Genomic DNA, 16,472 nt, shown 5'->3' on the forward strand with positions numbered 1-16,472 from the left:
AGAAAGCTGCCTAACTTCTGCAAGCCTCAGCTGGCTCATCCGCAAAATGGGCACAGTAATGGTACCTACCTCATTAGGGTTATGGTGAAGATCAAATGAGATAATGTATGCAAATCACCTGTCATTTACTGGGTGCTCAATAAATGACAGTTATTTTGATTACCCTCTCAAGGTGAAACAATTTCCAGCCAAAGCATTAATATCAGTGATTCCTTTTATTTGATGAACCAATCTGCATCTGATTAACTCTTTACAAGTATCTCTTGGGGTAGAATTGTAATGTGTCCTTCACTTCTCTCACGAGGAAGATTTGGCTGGAATTCTGTGCTGAGGAAATTAATGGCCTCTGCGAATTGATTTGCATAAGTACTTCTGCTATCACAGTGACATTAAGGAATGCATCGTGATCTGGTCCTGTCTGCATGGAAACAGAACTGCAGGGGTGGAAAGACACTGCAGGTCTGATGAGTTGCTCCCAGCCCTTCTCCCCACAAGCTCTCTGCCTGCCTGATTTTGCTGAGATAGTCTAGAAAGCTTCTGGCAGCAAAGTGGCCCTGGAGGAAGAGCACTTAAGGAAAGCCTTCCAGTTCCTGCATGACAGAATTGCTGCCTGAGGATAGGAGATAAAAATCCAGCTTCTCAAGGCACCCTGTACATGCTGCCTCCAGGCTCTGTTCCTGGGACCGTCTACCCGTAAGACAGAGCCATCCACATTCCGTTGGCCAGGTCCAAACAGGAGGTACCTGTGATGTTGGCTGCATCCCCAGTCCATTTTTCACTGTCTCTGTAAAGGGCAAAGGTCAGGCCTACCCTCAACCTGCAGTAGCCTAGAGGCACACACACTAATCAAAGTCTAGTGGCATTGTTGCTAAGAAGTCTATGCTGAACCTGGACCCATTCTGCCACTTCCTGGCTGTGTGACCTTGGTAAATCTCTCAACTTCTCTGTTCTCAAACTCCTTCATTTGTAAAAATGGAAGAAGTGCCGCTTCGTAGCTCTGAAGTTTAAATAAGAGAATGCTTAGGAGACATTGAATGCCACAGAAGCTCTCTCAGCAACTGGTAGCAATCGTGGTGATTATTAGGTTGCATTAAGATCAAATGGTTAGCCAGGCATGGTGGTGCACATCTGTAATCCCAACAGCTGGGGAGGCTGAGGCAGGAGGAACATGAGCTTAAAGCCAGCCTCAGCAACTTACCGAGGCCCTAAGCAACTTAGTGAGACCCAGTCTCTAAATAAAATATTTAAAAAGGGTGGGGATGTGGCTCAGTGGTTGAGTGCCCCTGGGTTCAATCCCCAGTACCCACCCACCCCCAAATCAAATGAATATATTTAAAGCATTTCCCTACTTGTTGAGGTTCTGGCTTCAAAGGTAAATCTACTCAAATATTTTCAGCATTCAAAGTATTTCACAATTTGGGTCAATAAATCACTGAAAACAAATTGAAGGGTTATCTTCAATTTGTTTTTTACAAAAGTGAGTGCTACAATGTTGGAGAAAATACACTCTGGTATATTGCTGGTAGGAACTTGACTTGTTACAGCCAGTCTGCAGTGGAATCTGGCATTATCTACTAAAATTAAATATATAGATACACTTCAACCCAGCAGTGCCACTCTGGGGAATCTATTTCACAGAACTAAAAGCACTGGAAATGGAAAGTATGTTTGTGAGGATGAGTAAGGCTGAGTGGATCGTACATCCAAACCAGGACCTTTCATGTCACTATTTAAAGGAATGAGGTGGTTTCCATGGTGTATTGTTCAGTGAGAAAAGCAAGAAGTGGTAGTACACATACTCAGATGCCCTGTTGTAAAATCAAATAATCAAAACATCCCTTTTGTCTGTGTAATCCATATGTTCTATATAATTATGCAGACGTGGAGGGAGGCATGGAAAGATACATATGAGTCAGGCACGGTGGTGCATGCCTGTAATCCCAGTGGCTTGGGAGGCTGAGGCAGGAGGACCAGAAGTTCAAAGCCAACCTCAGCAATTTAGCAAGGAAAGCAACTCAGTGAGACCCTGTATCTAATAAAATACACAAAAAAAGTTCTAGGGAGGTGGTTTAGTGGTTAAGTGGCCCTGAATTCAATTCTCAGTACAAAAAAAAAGAAGAAGAAGAAGAACTGCTAGCAGCAGTACTCTTAGGGAAGGAAACTGGATTGGGAGCCATGGTTGGTGGCCTTTGAATTTTCTCCCACATATATGCATGTGTTACCACCCCAGAGTAAGAAATAAAATTGAATTTAAGCATTGTATCTCAAGAACTACAAACTCTCTCAGAGGTCAATGATTTACCATGTTTCCTGAGTAGGGTCCACCAGCTTTCTCTCATCTTCTGGAACATTCCTTTCTTTCTGGTTCCAAGTCCTGAGCTTGGGCAGACCCCTCTGCCCAGAAAAACTCCCTTACACATAATCAGCTGTTACATATTCTTCTGATCTTGGCCCAAACATTGTATTCTCACACTCATGATTAACAAAAGCCCCTGATGTACCTGACAAAACTCAACCCGACACCATGTGTCATGCAGTTTCCCCCTGGGGGTGGGGGTACTGCCACTTGGGTTTGAGAAGACTCGGTTCAATTCTGATCAGTTCCATCAGAACCACGGGAAAGCCCAGAAGCTGCAGAAGCAACTATGTCGTTCATGTCCTCATTTAGCAGATATTTAATAAACAGCTATCAGGTATCAGGCATTGTGCTGAGCCTTGGAGAAATAAGGTAAGGGTGAGCAGAAATTGAGGTACCCCTGATCTCGTGGTGCTCACAATATAGTGGGAGAGACAGGCATGAAATTAGCTAAAAAAATAATAAATAAAATAATTACAAGTTACTCAGCTGCAAGAAGGTATAGTGCAGAGAGCTATCACAACAATACATTAAACTAATGTGTCTTGCTCTTACGTGTGCTATGTTTTTGAAGGTAGATGGACACAGCTATGATCAATTCACTTAAAGTGCTGCTGAATTCACAGCTACTTTTTGCCCATGTATATTTTTCCAGTCACCATTTTCTAATAGCACAACTATGATCAATGTGGCAGGTGTGAGGGTGGAACAGGAAGGGGTCCCTTGTGGAAAGTGAAGAATATTAAAAGGGGGTCTTCTACCCTTGTCCATACTTAGAAACCTTGGGCTTTCTAAGTGAATACTGTATTGCTCTGCCACACACCCAAAATAGATTTGAAAGTGATTGTCAATAGGTTTTTACATTTTTCTTTATCAATGGTTCCCCAAGATTAGATGTTTGACTTGTGCAGTAAAAAAAAAAAAAAAAAAAAAAAAAAAATTATTTTAAAAGGAGTCTTCATACTCAAAACAATTCTGAACCACTAGTGTAATAAAGCTCTGGAGCCAAAATGCATTTTCATATTCTAAGGACTGCAAGCTCACTGCCCTGCTCCCATCTCTCACCTCCCAAAGACAGTTAGGAGCAAGATGAAGGGACACTCGCTCCCCCGCCATGCACAGTGTTGGCCTGATCAATAGACAGCAGTGTCCTACTGTAGAAGTGGGAGAAGGAGCTGCCCCCACATTTCAGCCTGGGGAATAGGGACCCTAGGACTAACAACTATATGTTTGGTCCAAAACTGACTCTAAGGAGATCCAGAAGGAATGCCACATATAGTAGGTGACCTCGGACAGTCCACAACCCAGCTGGGAGTCAGGACCTGCTTGCAGGAAAACTTTAGGACTGGGGTACCTTATTTAACTAGACTTGTAGTGGAAAGAAAACTTCCATTTAAATTAATTGTCCCTTTTTTTGTTCCAGCTGGAACCATGGAGGATGCCAAAGAGAAGAAAAAGAAGATTCCTGCTGTGCCAGAAACCCTTAAGAAAAAGTGAAGGAATTATGCAGAGCTGAAGGTAAAGCACCTGAGGAAGAAGTTTGCCCAAAAGATGCTTCGAAAGGCAGAGAGGAAGCTTATCTATGAAAAAACCAAGCATTACCACAAGGAATACAGGCAGCTGCACAGAAGGGAGGTTCAAATAGCTAGGATGGCAAGAAAAGCTGGCAACTTCTATGAACCTGCAGAACCCAAACTGGCATTTGTCATTGGCTCAGGGGTATCAGTGGTGTGAGCCCAAAGGTTCGTAAGGTGTTACAACTTCTTCGCCTTCACCAGATCTCCTTCAACAAGGCATCGATGAACATGCTGAGGATCATGGGACCATACATTGCATGGGGGTACCCAAACCTGAAGTCAGTGAATGAACTCATCTACAAGCGCGGCTATGGCAAAATCAATGAGAAACGAATCGCCTTGACAGATAACACTTTGATTGCACGATCTCTTGGTAAATATGGCGTCATCTGCATGGAGGATCTGATTCGTGAGCTCTACACTATTGGAAAACGTTTTAAAGAAGCAAATAACTTCCGGTGGCCCTTCAAATTATCTTCTCCAAGAGGTGGAATGAAGAAAAAGACAATCCATTTTGTAGAAAGTGGAGAAGACCAGATCAATAGGGAAGACCAGATCAATAGGCTTATTAAAAGAATGAACTAAGAGGTGGAATGAAGAAAAAGACAACCCATTTTGTAGAAAGTGGAGAAGACCAGATCAGCAGGGAAGACCAGATCAATAGGCTTATTAAAAGGATGAACTAAGGTATCTACCATCATATTTTTGTAATCCAGTCAGCTAATAAAACAGTGCCTGCTCTCAATGTAAAAAAAAAAAAAAATTAATTGTCCAAGTATGATATTTTCTGTTTAATGTTTGAACCCTGTTTATTTGGGTTATTCTCACTGGAAAATCTTCCAAATGTATTATAAATTCATCTTAGTCAATGGAACATTCTGGGCATAATTTAACCTTTTCCCGATGACTCAGGGTCATCAATATGAATATCCTTTATTGTACCTCGTCTGCTTTTGCATTATTCTGAATTCTCTTTCTTTCCACATCTGGCTGTCAGCTGTCACAGCTCACCCACAGTTAATGAGCCTGTCTCCTCCAACCCTCTCGGCACTCGGCTAATCATTGATAAGAACAGCAAAACCCGCATTGATCCCCTGCAACATGGCAGGCCCTATGCTAAGTGCTTTGCATGGATTAATTAATTAAATCCTCAGACCGACCCTTGAGGCAGATACAATTATTATCCCCAAATTGCAGATGAGGTAACCAAGGCCCAGAAGGGTCAAGTAATTTGCCTGATATTACACAGCAAGTGTGTAGCATAACTAGGATTTGAACCCTGATCCGCCAGCCTTGAGATTTCAAGTTCTTTTTTGCCACCACACCTGTGTCTTCAAGCCCTTTTGGCAGTTAGACAGAATCAGAAACATATTTTATCACCATCTGGTAGACACATACACACAAAATGTGATGAAAACTTCTAACAATACATGGATTACATAAAACACTCTCTGATATTCTATTCTACTCCATGAGCACCATTGTCACCACCATAACCATCATCATTATTATTGTTACTAATGTTGGTCATGACAAAACAATTTTCCAGCCCACCAGTGGGTTATAACTCTGGTTTGGAAAACCCTGCAACACATTTGATGGTGAATATATAATGGGTACGGGGTTACCACTAGCCATGACATATTGGGGTGAACTAGAAAATGGTGTCCCTTTCTCAAGAGGCTTAATTCCATGTGTCAAAAAATGGTTATGATGTGCTAAAAAGTCAGTCCTGTGCCAGAAAATAGTTGTTACAAATAAGAAGTACTTGTTAAGTAGGTAAACTGCCCCAGAGCACCTGCCCCAGGATTTGGGACAGGTCTTTTGCCTTCTTAGGACCTTTCTGCTCATGTTCCAACTAGGATGGCCATGTAAAATACATGACATCCATTTTAATTGGAATTTCAATAAACAACAAATATTTTTTTCTATAAAAATGCCCCACACAATATTTGGTATATAGTCATTCACAACAAAAAAGCTCATTATACATCCCAAAATAGCTAACAGAGTACATTTTAAATGCTCTCACTGCATATAGATATATGCAATGAAATAAGTATGAAAAGATATAGTAATTAGATTTAATCATTCTATAATGTAGCCATATATCAAAACATGTTGTACCACACATATACAATTGTTATTTGTCAGTTAATAATACAATTTAAAACTTTTCAAAAAATATTTATTGCTTAACTGAAATTTCAATGTACTGGGCATCCTGTATTTTTATGTGCTAGGTCTGACAAATCTATTTCCCTTCCTGAATTGATGTAGCTCTCACTGCTCCATCTCGGAGTCTAGAGCAGCAATCAAATGACACAGCAGTTAGATGGCAAGTCTACTGAGATAACTCTGGACCCGTCGCAAGGTAGGGCATGGTTCAGGTGAATAATCCTGGGGCTGAAGAAGTGTGGAGTTGCTGGAGGATCTCAGTTATAAGAGTGTATGAAGTTTTATAGGCTGGATCAGTCTGGGAAGACTTCCTGGAGGACACAGGCTTTGAAGGAGGAAGAATTTGAGGAAAAAATCAAGAGCTATTTGTTTCATAAGGAAAAAATTGAAGCTAAAATGGACTAGAAATTGTATATCAGGATCAGCAGGAGATGAGTATGATAAGAGCAGGGGTTTGATCATTTTAAAGATCATTTATAAAAGGACATGAGAGAGCAGTCAGGGGGTTCTTTTCATAGCATTTCTGTAAAATACATAGAGAGTACTTGACCATGACAGGAAAATCATAATGATACTGAACTTACACTAAAGGTGGGGCACTATACCAAACCTTTTTATTTATTTATTTTACTGGAGATTGAATCCAGGGATGTTTAACCCCCGAGTCACATCCTCACCCTTTTTTTATATTTTATATTGAGACAGGGTCTTGCTAAGTTGCTGAGGGCCTCACTGAGTTGCTGAGGCTGGCTTTGAACTCTCGATCCTCCTGCCTCAGCCTCCCAAGCTGTGGGATTACACGTGTGCACCACCATGCCTAGCTACCAAGCCTTTTATATAAATCATCTCAATTGAGTTTCACAACACAACTATAAGACAGACACTATTATCATCCTCATTCAAGTTGAAGAACCTGAGGCTCCAAATGAAGGGGAAATAACATGCTCAGGGTCACATAGTTTATAAACGGCAGAGCTGGGATTTGAACCCAGATCTGTCACTCTAGAGCCTACACCCTTCACCGGCATGGTGCTAAAAGTAATGTGGAAAAAAAAAAAGGAATGTTGTAGAACAGAGTTTCTGTGGTGCTCAAGGTGCTGTGTTGTGTTAGGGACAGAGACATTAACTGATGCAGGTGGCAACCCTTAGATTAACAAGGTGACCTTTAACCTCATATCTTTGCTACCTTGTCAAGGCAAAAAAGCAAAATATGTTGTAGTAAAGTGACATGTTTTTGGCTAAAAGTAAGTGCCAGATTTCCTTGACCCTCTCTCCTACTCTTTACAAAACCTGAAACCTGAAAAGAAAAGGAGAAATCCTGACAAGAAAAGAATAGAGTGCTGTCCTTAATCCCTGGTATTGCCCCCACAGGTTTAAAGTCCTACGGTAAATACAGCAAACATGTGGAGATCACAGGGACCATTCTCCTAGCCAGCATTCTTTCTGTGACAGAAACAACGAAAATCCTGGAAAGCCGAAACACCAGTTGTGTTCTTTTAAACTCTGCTTATTGCTAGCTTCACTACCCACCTGTAATCTATTCAATCTGAAACTTGTTACTAGGTCAACAGATAACACACCTTTAATTTATTTGCTCAAACACTTGGCTTCCAAAACCTTATTACTATTTATTTACATGTCATTGTTAAGATACAATGGCTTCACTGTGCGATAGGAGCATTAGCTACAAATGGATCTATGTTATCAAGGTTTGAGGACTGGTTGTTTCTTATTATTTGGTGTGGGTTCATTTTCTCCCATCCATCCAACCTCAGACCAGCTGAGCTAGGCCAAGTGAAGCCAGGGAACAGGCTGAAGGTTCTGCATGATAGGCTAGTACACTGGTTCTCTGGGAGAAAAGAAAAAGCATATAATTGTAGCATTTGCCAATTTCCATGGTGTAAGTACACCCACCATGGCCAATTTCAAGCTACCCCTGAGATCTCACTGAATGCAAAGATGGGAAAGATACTAACAATAGTTGTCAAGAGCCAGCACAAGCCAAGCAAGCTCTAGCAACATCACTGCCCGGTGTATGGAAAAGAGGAGTAGTTCTTTGACATCACACACCATGCATTATCTTGTGCTGTGACTACTTTATTATACCTGTGATTTTATTTTAAGATGGTTCAATAATAATAGAGGGAATAAATACACCTTAATAAATGTTATAGAAATGGAAAGACAAAAGTGGGGGAGTGGTTAACCAAGTGACACTTTATCCATATAATAGGCTACTGAGCAGTTGTTAAACATGCTGATGTGGACCTATATTTCTTTATCTATAAACTGTTTTTAGAAATAAATAGATGTATATTTATTAACATGGAGAAAACTTCAATACACTATTATCGAAACTTCTGTAAAGTCCCCAATCAATATTGGTATGGTCTCATTGTAATATTTTAAAAGGTGTGTGTATAGTCACAAACATAGAAAAAAAGTATTCAATCATATATACCAAATTACTAATAATAGTTATCTGTGGGTTGTAGAATTATGTGCAAATTCTACTTTTCCTTTTAAAATTTTTCTAGGTCACAATTTGTTTATGATGGGCACATATTACTTCTACATTTGTACATATGTATCTATATGTATGTATGATACATATATGTATCATCTCTCATTATCCATGGATTAATCATCTATGGATCCAACCAACTGCAGGTTGAAAATATTTTAGAACAAAAACTGTATCTGTAATGGGTATATACAAACTTTTTTCTTGTCACTCCTCCCTAAACAATACAATTTAACAACTATTTACACAACATTTATACTGTGTTAGATATTATAAGTAATGAAGAAATGATTTAAAGTATATAGGCAGATATGCATAGGATCTATGCAAATACTGCACCATCTTATATAAAGAACAGGACCTGTAATCCCTGCAATTTGGGAGGTTGAGGCAGGAGGATCACAAGTTTAATGCCAGCCTTGGAAACAGTGAGAACCTATCTCAATTTAGAAAAAAAAAAAAAAAAAAACTGGGGATATAGCTTTGGGGATATAGCTTAGTGGTAGAGCACTCCTAGGATCAATTCCTAGTACTGCCAGAAAGAAAGAAAGAAGAAAGAAAGAAAGAAAGAAAGAAAGAAAGAAAGAAAGAAAGAAAGAAAGAAAGAAAGAAAGAAAGAAAGAAAGAAAGAAAGAAAGAAAGAAAGAAAGAAAAGAAAGAAAAGAAAGAAAGAAAGAAAGAAAACCTAAACCCCTGAAGTTACAGAGGTGCATATTTTTGTGTTTATTCAATTTTATAAAATAGGACCTTGAATATCTGGTTATTCCATGAGTCCTCTTCCATTCCTTTATCCCCCTTCTCCAGGTAGATGGGGCTGGACCTGGACCCAAAGAAATCAGTAGCACAATGACCCATATCATGAATCTTACCCACCTTTCCTGAGTGCCATGCAAGAAAGGGAGGTCACTTTTCCAATATTCCAGAGCAATATGAGTGACAGTGCCCTGGCCATAGAATTGGTCTGGCTGCTCAGGCCTCATTGACAGCACATCACCAGTCATTCTAGCTCAGCCCTACACAAATGAGGGACAACAGAGGCAAACTGACTTTGGAGGTTTTGCTACCAGGTAGATCTGAGTTCTAGAATCTAAATCATGGCATCCACATCAATTCCCTGCCAGTGTCTTCTGAGAAAAATGGGTCTCACTCCTCTATTTAGTTTCTTAGGCTAACAAGTAGACACTATTATCCTTCAATTACAACGTGATTTAAATAGACTTGTAAGCCAATTCATGGTATAATTGAAAAGCAATAGTGTTCACCAGTTAGCCTAAGAAACCAACCATCATAAATAATAGTGCTTCTATGGGAAAACATGCTCCAGAATCCAAGTGACTTACATGCTAATGTCTGCAACATGACATGATTCATTTGTAAATTGGGGACTGCCAATTGGGGACCAGGTGGTCTGATCTAAACAGATCAGAGCCTTATGCTTCTCATATGGAAATGTCTTTACAGATGTGCTATTGTGATCAATGAATAATTTTAAAGCATTTGGGAAATGTTAATTATTGATCCTTGCTTGCCTGACCAAAGGGTCTAAAATACCACACATATTCAGTCTGGTCTATGCATTACCAAATAACTGTGCTGGTTGTCTTTTTCTCTGTCTGGCTGTTTTCAAACCATTACAGTTTCAGGATTGATTCAAGGTAAGTTCAGATAAAATTGGGAATCAATGATTATCACTCAGATCACACATCTAAAGAATACAATTGCATTTAAAGAGCAATGTAGCTTCCTCTTAAGTAACAGAAGTGACTGGGGTATGGTTTCCTAGTTGTAACCTCCCTTCTGCAATGCCATTTCTTGTACCTGGTCATTACTGGACCACCCATCCTCAGTTTTCAAGTTTTTCCTTCAAAAGACTCCAAAAACCATTTCTTTAGGAGGTCTCCCTGAGAATAATAACTAACAACTAACTGTTCTGTCCGGCTGGGGAAGGAGTGTTATTCTAATTTATGCTTCAAATTGTGCCATTGGATATAAAAGCTCTCTAACCTGTTTGTGGTAAATGATGGCTACACTCCATTACAGACTCTGCAGATTCTGTTTCTAGACCAAAAAGGGGACCATGAGCACCCAAACTAAATCAGAAGAGAGTGCTAAGCTGCTCTGGAGGCCAAGGCAAGGAGGATCACTTGAGCCCAGGGATTCAGGACCAGCCTGGGCAAACACCTGTCTCCAAAGCAAAAACCTGTCTCCAAAAACAAACAAACAAAGCTGCACAGTGTGAAACCAAGACTGCCAGCCTAGGAATCAGAAAGCAGGGGTCTAGTCTTGCCTCTGCAACTAAACAGCTATGTCTCACTCCTTCTCTGAGCTTCAGTCAACATCCTCATCCAGAAAACTGGCACCTTTCAAACTCAAATCACAGGAAAGGCAGGAGCCAGCACATCCTGGAAGTAATCTAAGGGGAAGGCCATCTGGTTCAACGAGATTATCCATCAAGAGGCTCGTCCTCCCACCTGAGGGCAGGCCAGCAGATTTGCTCTCTTGCAGGAACAGTCATCAGAAGTTCACAATTCCTTTTTATCCTGGATCAGGTGACAAAGGGGGCAGCTGAGAAAGTGCAGTCGCTTCTTGAAGGGAGCAATGCCCAGAGGGTGCTAACAGGCTAAGCTCAGAGGTAAAGTGGAAAACAGAGAAGAGATCACTGCCCCGACTTTGCAAAAGACCAAACTCCCCGTCTTTTCTGTCTGGAGCAGGGGTGGGTGGAAATGGAATCCTTTGTATTATTTTCCTTCTTGTTTCAGGTTGTGTTGGAAGAGACTGAATCTCTGAATTATTTCCAAGCTTTGAGGGAATGACTCTGTGATGATTTCTGTTTTTCCTGTCTCTCTCCCTGATCAAGTCATGTTCCTTGCGTAACACAGAAATGCTTTCTAAGTAAATGACTGAGTGGAACAGTTCCAACACAATGTTTAAAACCTGACCTAAGCAGAATGTAAAAATGGCATAAAAGTTAACAAGTTGCCTTCAGTCCTTTCTGGAATGAAAAAGAACAAAATAACGAAATTGATGAGATGAATTTCTTTGCTAGTTTCTTGATTCTTTTAAAATGCAAGGTCCCTAAACTCATAGTACCCTGTGAGTTCTAGAAACTCAAGGTATCTCTTTCCCAATTAACCCATACCACATACTGATAAGTAACCTGTGAAAGTAAGACCCATTTAAGTTAAGATATTTCTATATGAAGTTAGTCATTTATGGAAGGAGGTCAGCAGACTGGCTGAGAACTTAAAACTTGAGTTAGAGACTAGAATTAGCTGGAGTCCAATAGGGAATCAAGAGCTGACCTTAGCGCCTGGCCCATAGTAGACCTTTAACAAATACCTGCTGCTGCTGCTGCTGCTGCTGCTGCTCTCATTATTAATTACTTCTTTCTTAAAATAATCCCCAAATCCTCTTTACATTAAAAGCAGTTCAAGGAATACTTATAAATGTTTTGTTCCTGGTTGAAGCTGTGGAGTATTCTGGACTAATCACCTTCACAGACCTGTAGTTTTTCCTAATAGCAGCAAAAGAAATCCAAACATATGCCTGGTAAGCTCTTGTGATTCTTCCTAATTGCGTCTGACTCTCTGTCACAGCTGGAAGACACACTGTTCCAAGATTCCCTCTGCTGCTGTATGGTTAATCACAATATGGACTCGTCAAACTCAGAGGATGTACAAAAGCATAACCCTCTTTATGCACCGTTCTGACATTATTTGGAAAACAAACTAATAGAGATTCCGCTGGAACACACTCCTTTCCAGTCAGTTGCCCATTATTAACAGCCTTATTTCAGTTGAGCTGTATGTTAAGAATGATTGCTATTTCATCTGATGGCTTCATGTCTCAGGGAAATAGGCTAGGCCTAGGTTTTCACTAGGCTTGGTCAGATTTAGCAAACTAAAATACAGGGTGCCAGTTCAATCTGAATCCCTGCTAAACAGCAAATGCTTTTTTTAAAAGTGTAAGTGGGTCCCGAATACTGCATGGGACAAACTTATGCTAAAAAGTTATTTGCTGTTGATCTGAAATTCAAATTTAAATAAGCATCCTGTCTTTTATCTGGCAACTGTATTTTTCATACAACTGCTATATTCACCTTGCAATATTCCAAATATATAAATGTGATGACATTTAGTAAAGTATAACAATTTAGCACACGAATGTCAACTAGTTACTTTTTTAAATTTGTGGTAAGATTTGACTCCTTATTTTAATGATTAATTTTAACCAGGTTCCTATAAGCCCATGTAATATGGCTTTTACTAGTAGGAGGCAGAATTGTGTCAACAAACCACCAGAAATCACAGAAGGAATGTATGGTTAAGTATAAACTCTGGGCAGGCCACTTGGAAATGAATCTCAAGGTGGAAAGGAGAGCTCCAAGCCATTCCATTGAGGAAGGCTTCTGTCAGTTCACAAAGGTCATATTTACCTGTAGCTAGTGGCATTTCCCTGTTCCTAGATAAGATACAACAAAGGGAAGTGTTGGGTTCCAGGTGAGTGGGGAAGGGTATAAGAAATAAGAAGATAACAGTGTTTGGTTCAGGTGGGAATGTATCAGGCAAACTGTTCACTGCTACACGCTCGAAAGGCCACTAAGTGGTCATAATGCTACTATTATCACCCATTAAAACCCCAGTCTTCTATCATTCAGATTTACATGTGGAAAATTCCAACTGCACAGTGCCATTGCTTTTCCCTGTCCAGAAGAGGGGTTCAGTGAAGTTGCCATTTATATTTTATGTTGATAAGAACTAGGGAGATTCAACAGCATGTCCTGACTGTGTCCCTAATGAACTCTCTAGTTGAGAACCCACAAGGGAGGAATGAGAGTGGGCATCAGCCTCTGATATACTCTGTTCTTCATTAAAAATCAGACAAGCAACAGCTTTGGTGCAGCATATGAAAGGTAAGCACAAACTACAGGCCTGACTCCCTTCCCACGATCACTGTGCTCCTGGAGAAAACAGATAGGTGTGTGTTAATCAAATCATTTTAAAATCAAGAAGCAGAGCCTACTTTTTAAAAGTATTGCTGTGGACTTACTCAAACCTAGATTCTGAGATCTGAGATTCTGGATACATCTGACTAAAGTGCTGTACTGAAAAGGGATTTTAGCCTCCTAAAATCCTTCCCACCTTTTTGGTCAAGGAGGGAGGACAGGAAGATGAGCTAGGTAAGTAAATACTAATAAAGGTCTTCAAACATCTTATCTGAATAGGCTCTATTTTTTTTCCTACACGGCACTCCTTAAAGTCCCTAAGTGTGTTTTTTGAAGTAGCTGTGAGAAATCGGAAGATACCCTTAATTGCGGTTACCTGTTTACCAAATTATTTAGGCTGTGAAGTATCAACCTTCTTATCCCTGCTGTACATAGCTAACCCTTTTGTCCCGTTCCTTTGAGATGGAAGCCATGGTGTCCTTTGGCTTGGAGATTTTCCAACAACATGCACCCAAAACACCCTAGATTTTTGTCCTGGTTTTATGACTAACTCACTCTCTAAACACAGGTTACTATTCTCTCTTGGACTCAACCGGCTTACTGGCAAAATGGATTGTTCAAATCCAATGAGAAAATGAAATGTGGAAGTGGTTTGCAAATGGTAAAGCATTATAAAAATGTTATTGATTGTTCTTATTATAAGACTCAAAATGGAATTCCCACCTTGTGCTAACAGGGTGGGAACAGGGCAAAGGTGGCCTTTGAAGAGGCTCCTGTGGTGTGCGGAAGGCCATGGTCTGGAATGTTAAGCATCATTCTGGCTTTAAAACTGAAGGACTGACCCCGCAACCCTTATTTACATGCATCCCCTCAATGACTTTTCATGAGTCTAGCTAGAAAGTCAGCTCCTTTTTGCACAGAGTTCCTTCCTGAGGAGTTGAACCTCCCCCCTTCTGACAAAAGATGCATCTTTCCCAAGAGGGGACCGGGAAACACAGGCAGCTTGTTCAATTTCATGTAGCCTACATCTTCTTAACTGCCACCAGATCCCACTGGCCAAATATTTGAGGCCATTGATGGGCCATGCCAATTTCAAAAACACATTGTTATAAACCATGTAAAAGTGATTGAAATAGCTGAAAATCACTACCACACACCTAGGAAATGAGTTTAAGCATCAGAGTTATAGGAAAAATAGAGGATACATTATGCGGTATTGCTTGCGAGGTATAATAACTTAATAGCCAATGCTAAAAGGTCAAAGACACTCAGTACAAAAACGTAGTGCATATTAGGAGGGGGTTGTTAAATTAAACCTGAATATAATGTAGAGTTGGAAGTTTGTTATTTTTAAAGTAGAATTACCAGTGCTAAGGGACTTATACATGTCTATCGTTCATTGTATATTCCTAGATGTAGAAAGCAAAGAGCTAATTCCATTTCTTAAATATGGTGTTTGGGATAAAACCCAGGGCCTTACACATGCTAGGCAAGTGTCCTACCACTAAACTGCACTCCTGGCCTGAGAAAATTCCTTTTGTAGTCTCAAGAACTTGGTTACATGGAAGGTTTATAAGTTTTTTTTCCTATTCAGATACTTATAGGTGCTTGAAATTAGAGGCAAAGAAGGTCTAAATGGTCATGGGAGGTATGCAGAGAGGACATTTTTTAGATGATGTAATTCAATTGACATTGATCTTAGACATGTTCCTATCTAGACTCAAGACAAGGCAATTAAAACTATGATATGTATGTTATACAACTGCCACAATTGTACCTGTGGACAAATGGCAGTTTTGGAGTAATACTTGATTTGGCCTCTTAATTTTTGTCTCAGAAAAGACTAAGAAACTTGAAGGCATGTCGTTTGTTGTGCTTCTATAGTTACCAGTTGCTTCACTAATGCCTATGGACTCTTCCTAGTCTCCCCCTTCACTTCCTTTCCTGGGTATTGCTCTTCCCTCTTCTATCTTCCTGGTTATAAGTGTGGCTAATGGCAGCCATGTTTGTACAACCTGACCCTCCCTACTCCTTGACCACAATTGACTGATCCAGGGGTAGGCAGCTGCCCATGAATTTGGAATTGGGACTAAGAGCAACTTGGTCTTACTTTGGGGAGCTGGGCCTATATACTCTGAATGCAGGCATTAGGAATAGCCATTTGTTGTCATGGAGACTGCAGAGCAGAGAAAGAAAAATCAAGCTGACAGGTAGAAAGGGCAGAGACAAGAAGTAAAAGATAGAAAAGTCCTGACCACTAACCCAGCATCAGGTCCCAGGTCATTCCTGAAATCTGGCTGCATCCTTACCCCTGGGCTCCTTGGGAACCCCAGAGTCTATAGAGAAAACTCCTTTTTGCCTACTTATAACCAAAAGAGTCCATATGACTTCACAAACTTTAACATTCTTTGCTTTTAAAAGAGATACACTCACTCTGAAGCAAAAAAAGTTTGCACTTAAGGGTCCACCTAGGTGGGAAGGATCCTAGTATACAGTAGCGTCTATCATATACTTTAGTGGTAGATGCTCATATGTTTACCTAATGATTGTTTGAATGCGTAGAGGCATGTGTTCCATATAACCTGGCTTGTGCTTTAGCTGAGATTCAGAAAATATTTAGCTCCCATGAGCTTATGACAATACATTTTCTAAGAACTTTTTTCCCATTAACCCATTTATTTTAAAGCTGGTTGAAAGGCAGGGTTGCATAGTGGTTAGAAACAATGGCAATGGAGTCAAACTGCATTCCAATCATGGCCCCACACTCAGATCTCTCAAGGCCTCAGTTTTCTCATCTGTAAAATGGGGGTAATAGTGTGTCTGTCTGAGGAGCTGCCGCCAGAGCAACGGATGGTTTGCTGAGTCCGTTAAGGTCCCTGGCCAAGACTAGCG

At 40.3% G+C, this 16,472-nt stretch overlaps 1 long non-coding RNA gene and 1 pseudogene across 2 annotated transcripts in view; one reads left to right on the forward strand and one right to left on the reverse strand.

Annotated features, from left to right (window-relative positions):
- The window catches only part of LOC306651898, a 317,192-nt gene that overhangs the window by 77,167 nt on the left and 223,553 nt on the right, over positions 1–16,472 (reverse strand). The gene's annotated exons all lie outside the window — the stretch shown is intronic.
- LOC306651810 (large ribosomal subunit protein uL30-like) lies at positions 3,782–4,518 on the forward strand (annotated as a pseudogene). The gene has a single exon. The product of its transcript is annotated as a large ribosomal subunit protein uL30-like (transcript).

Source organism: Sciurus vulgaris, assembly GCF_902686455.1.
Source record: "Sciurus vulgaris genome assembly, chromosome: X".
NCBI classification, from domain to species: Eukaryota; Metazoa; Chordata; class Mammalia; order Rodentia; family Sciuridae; genus Sciurus; species Sciurus vulgaris.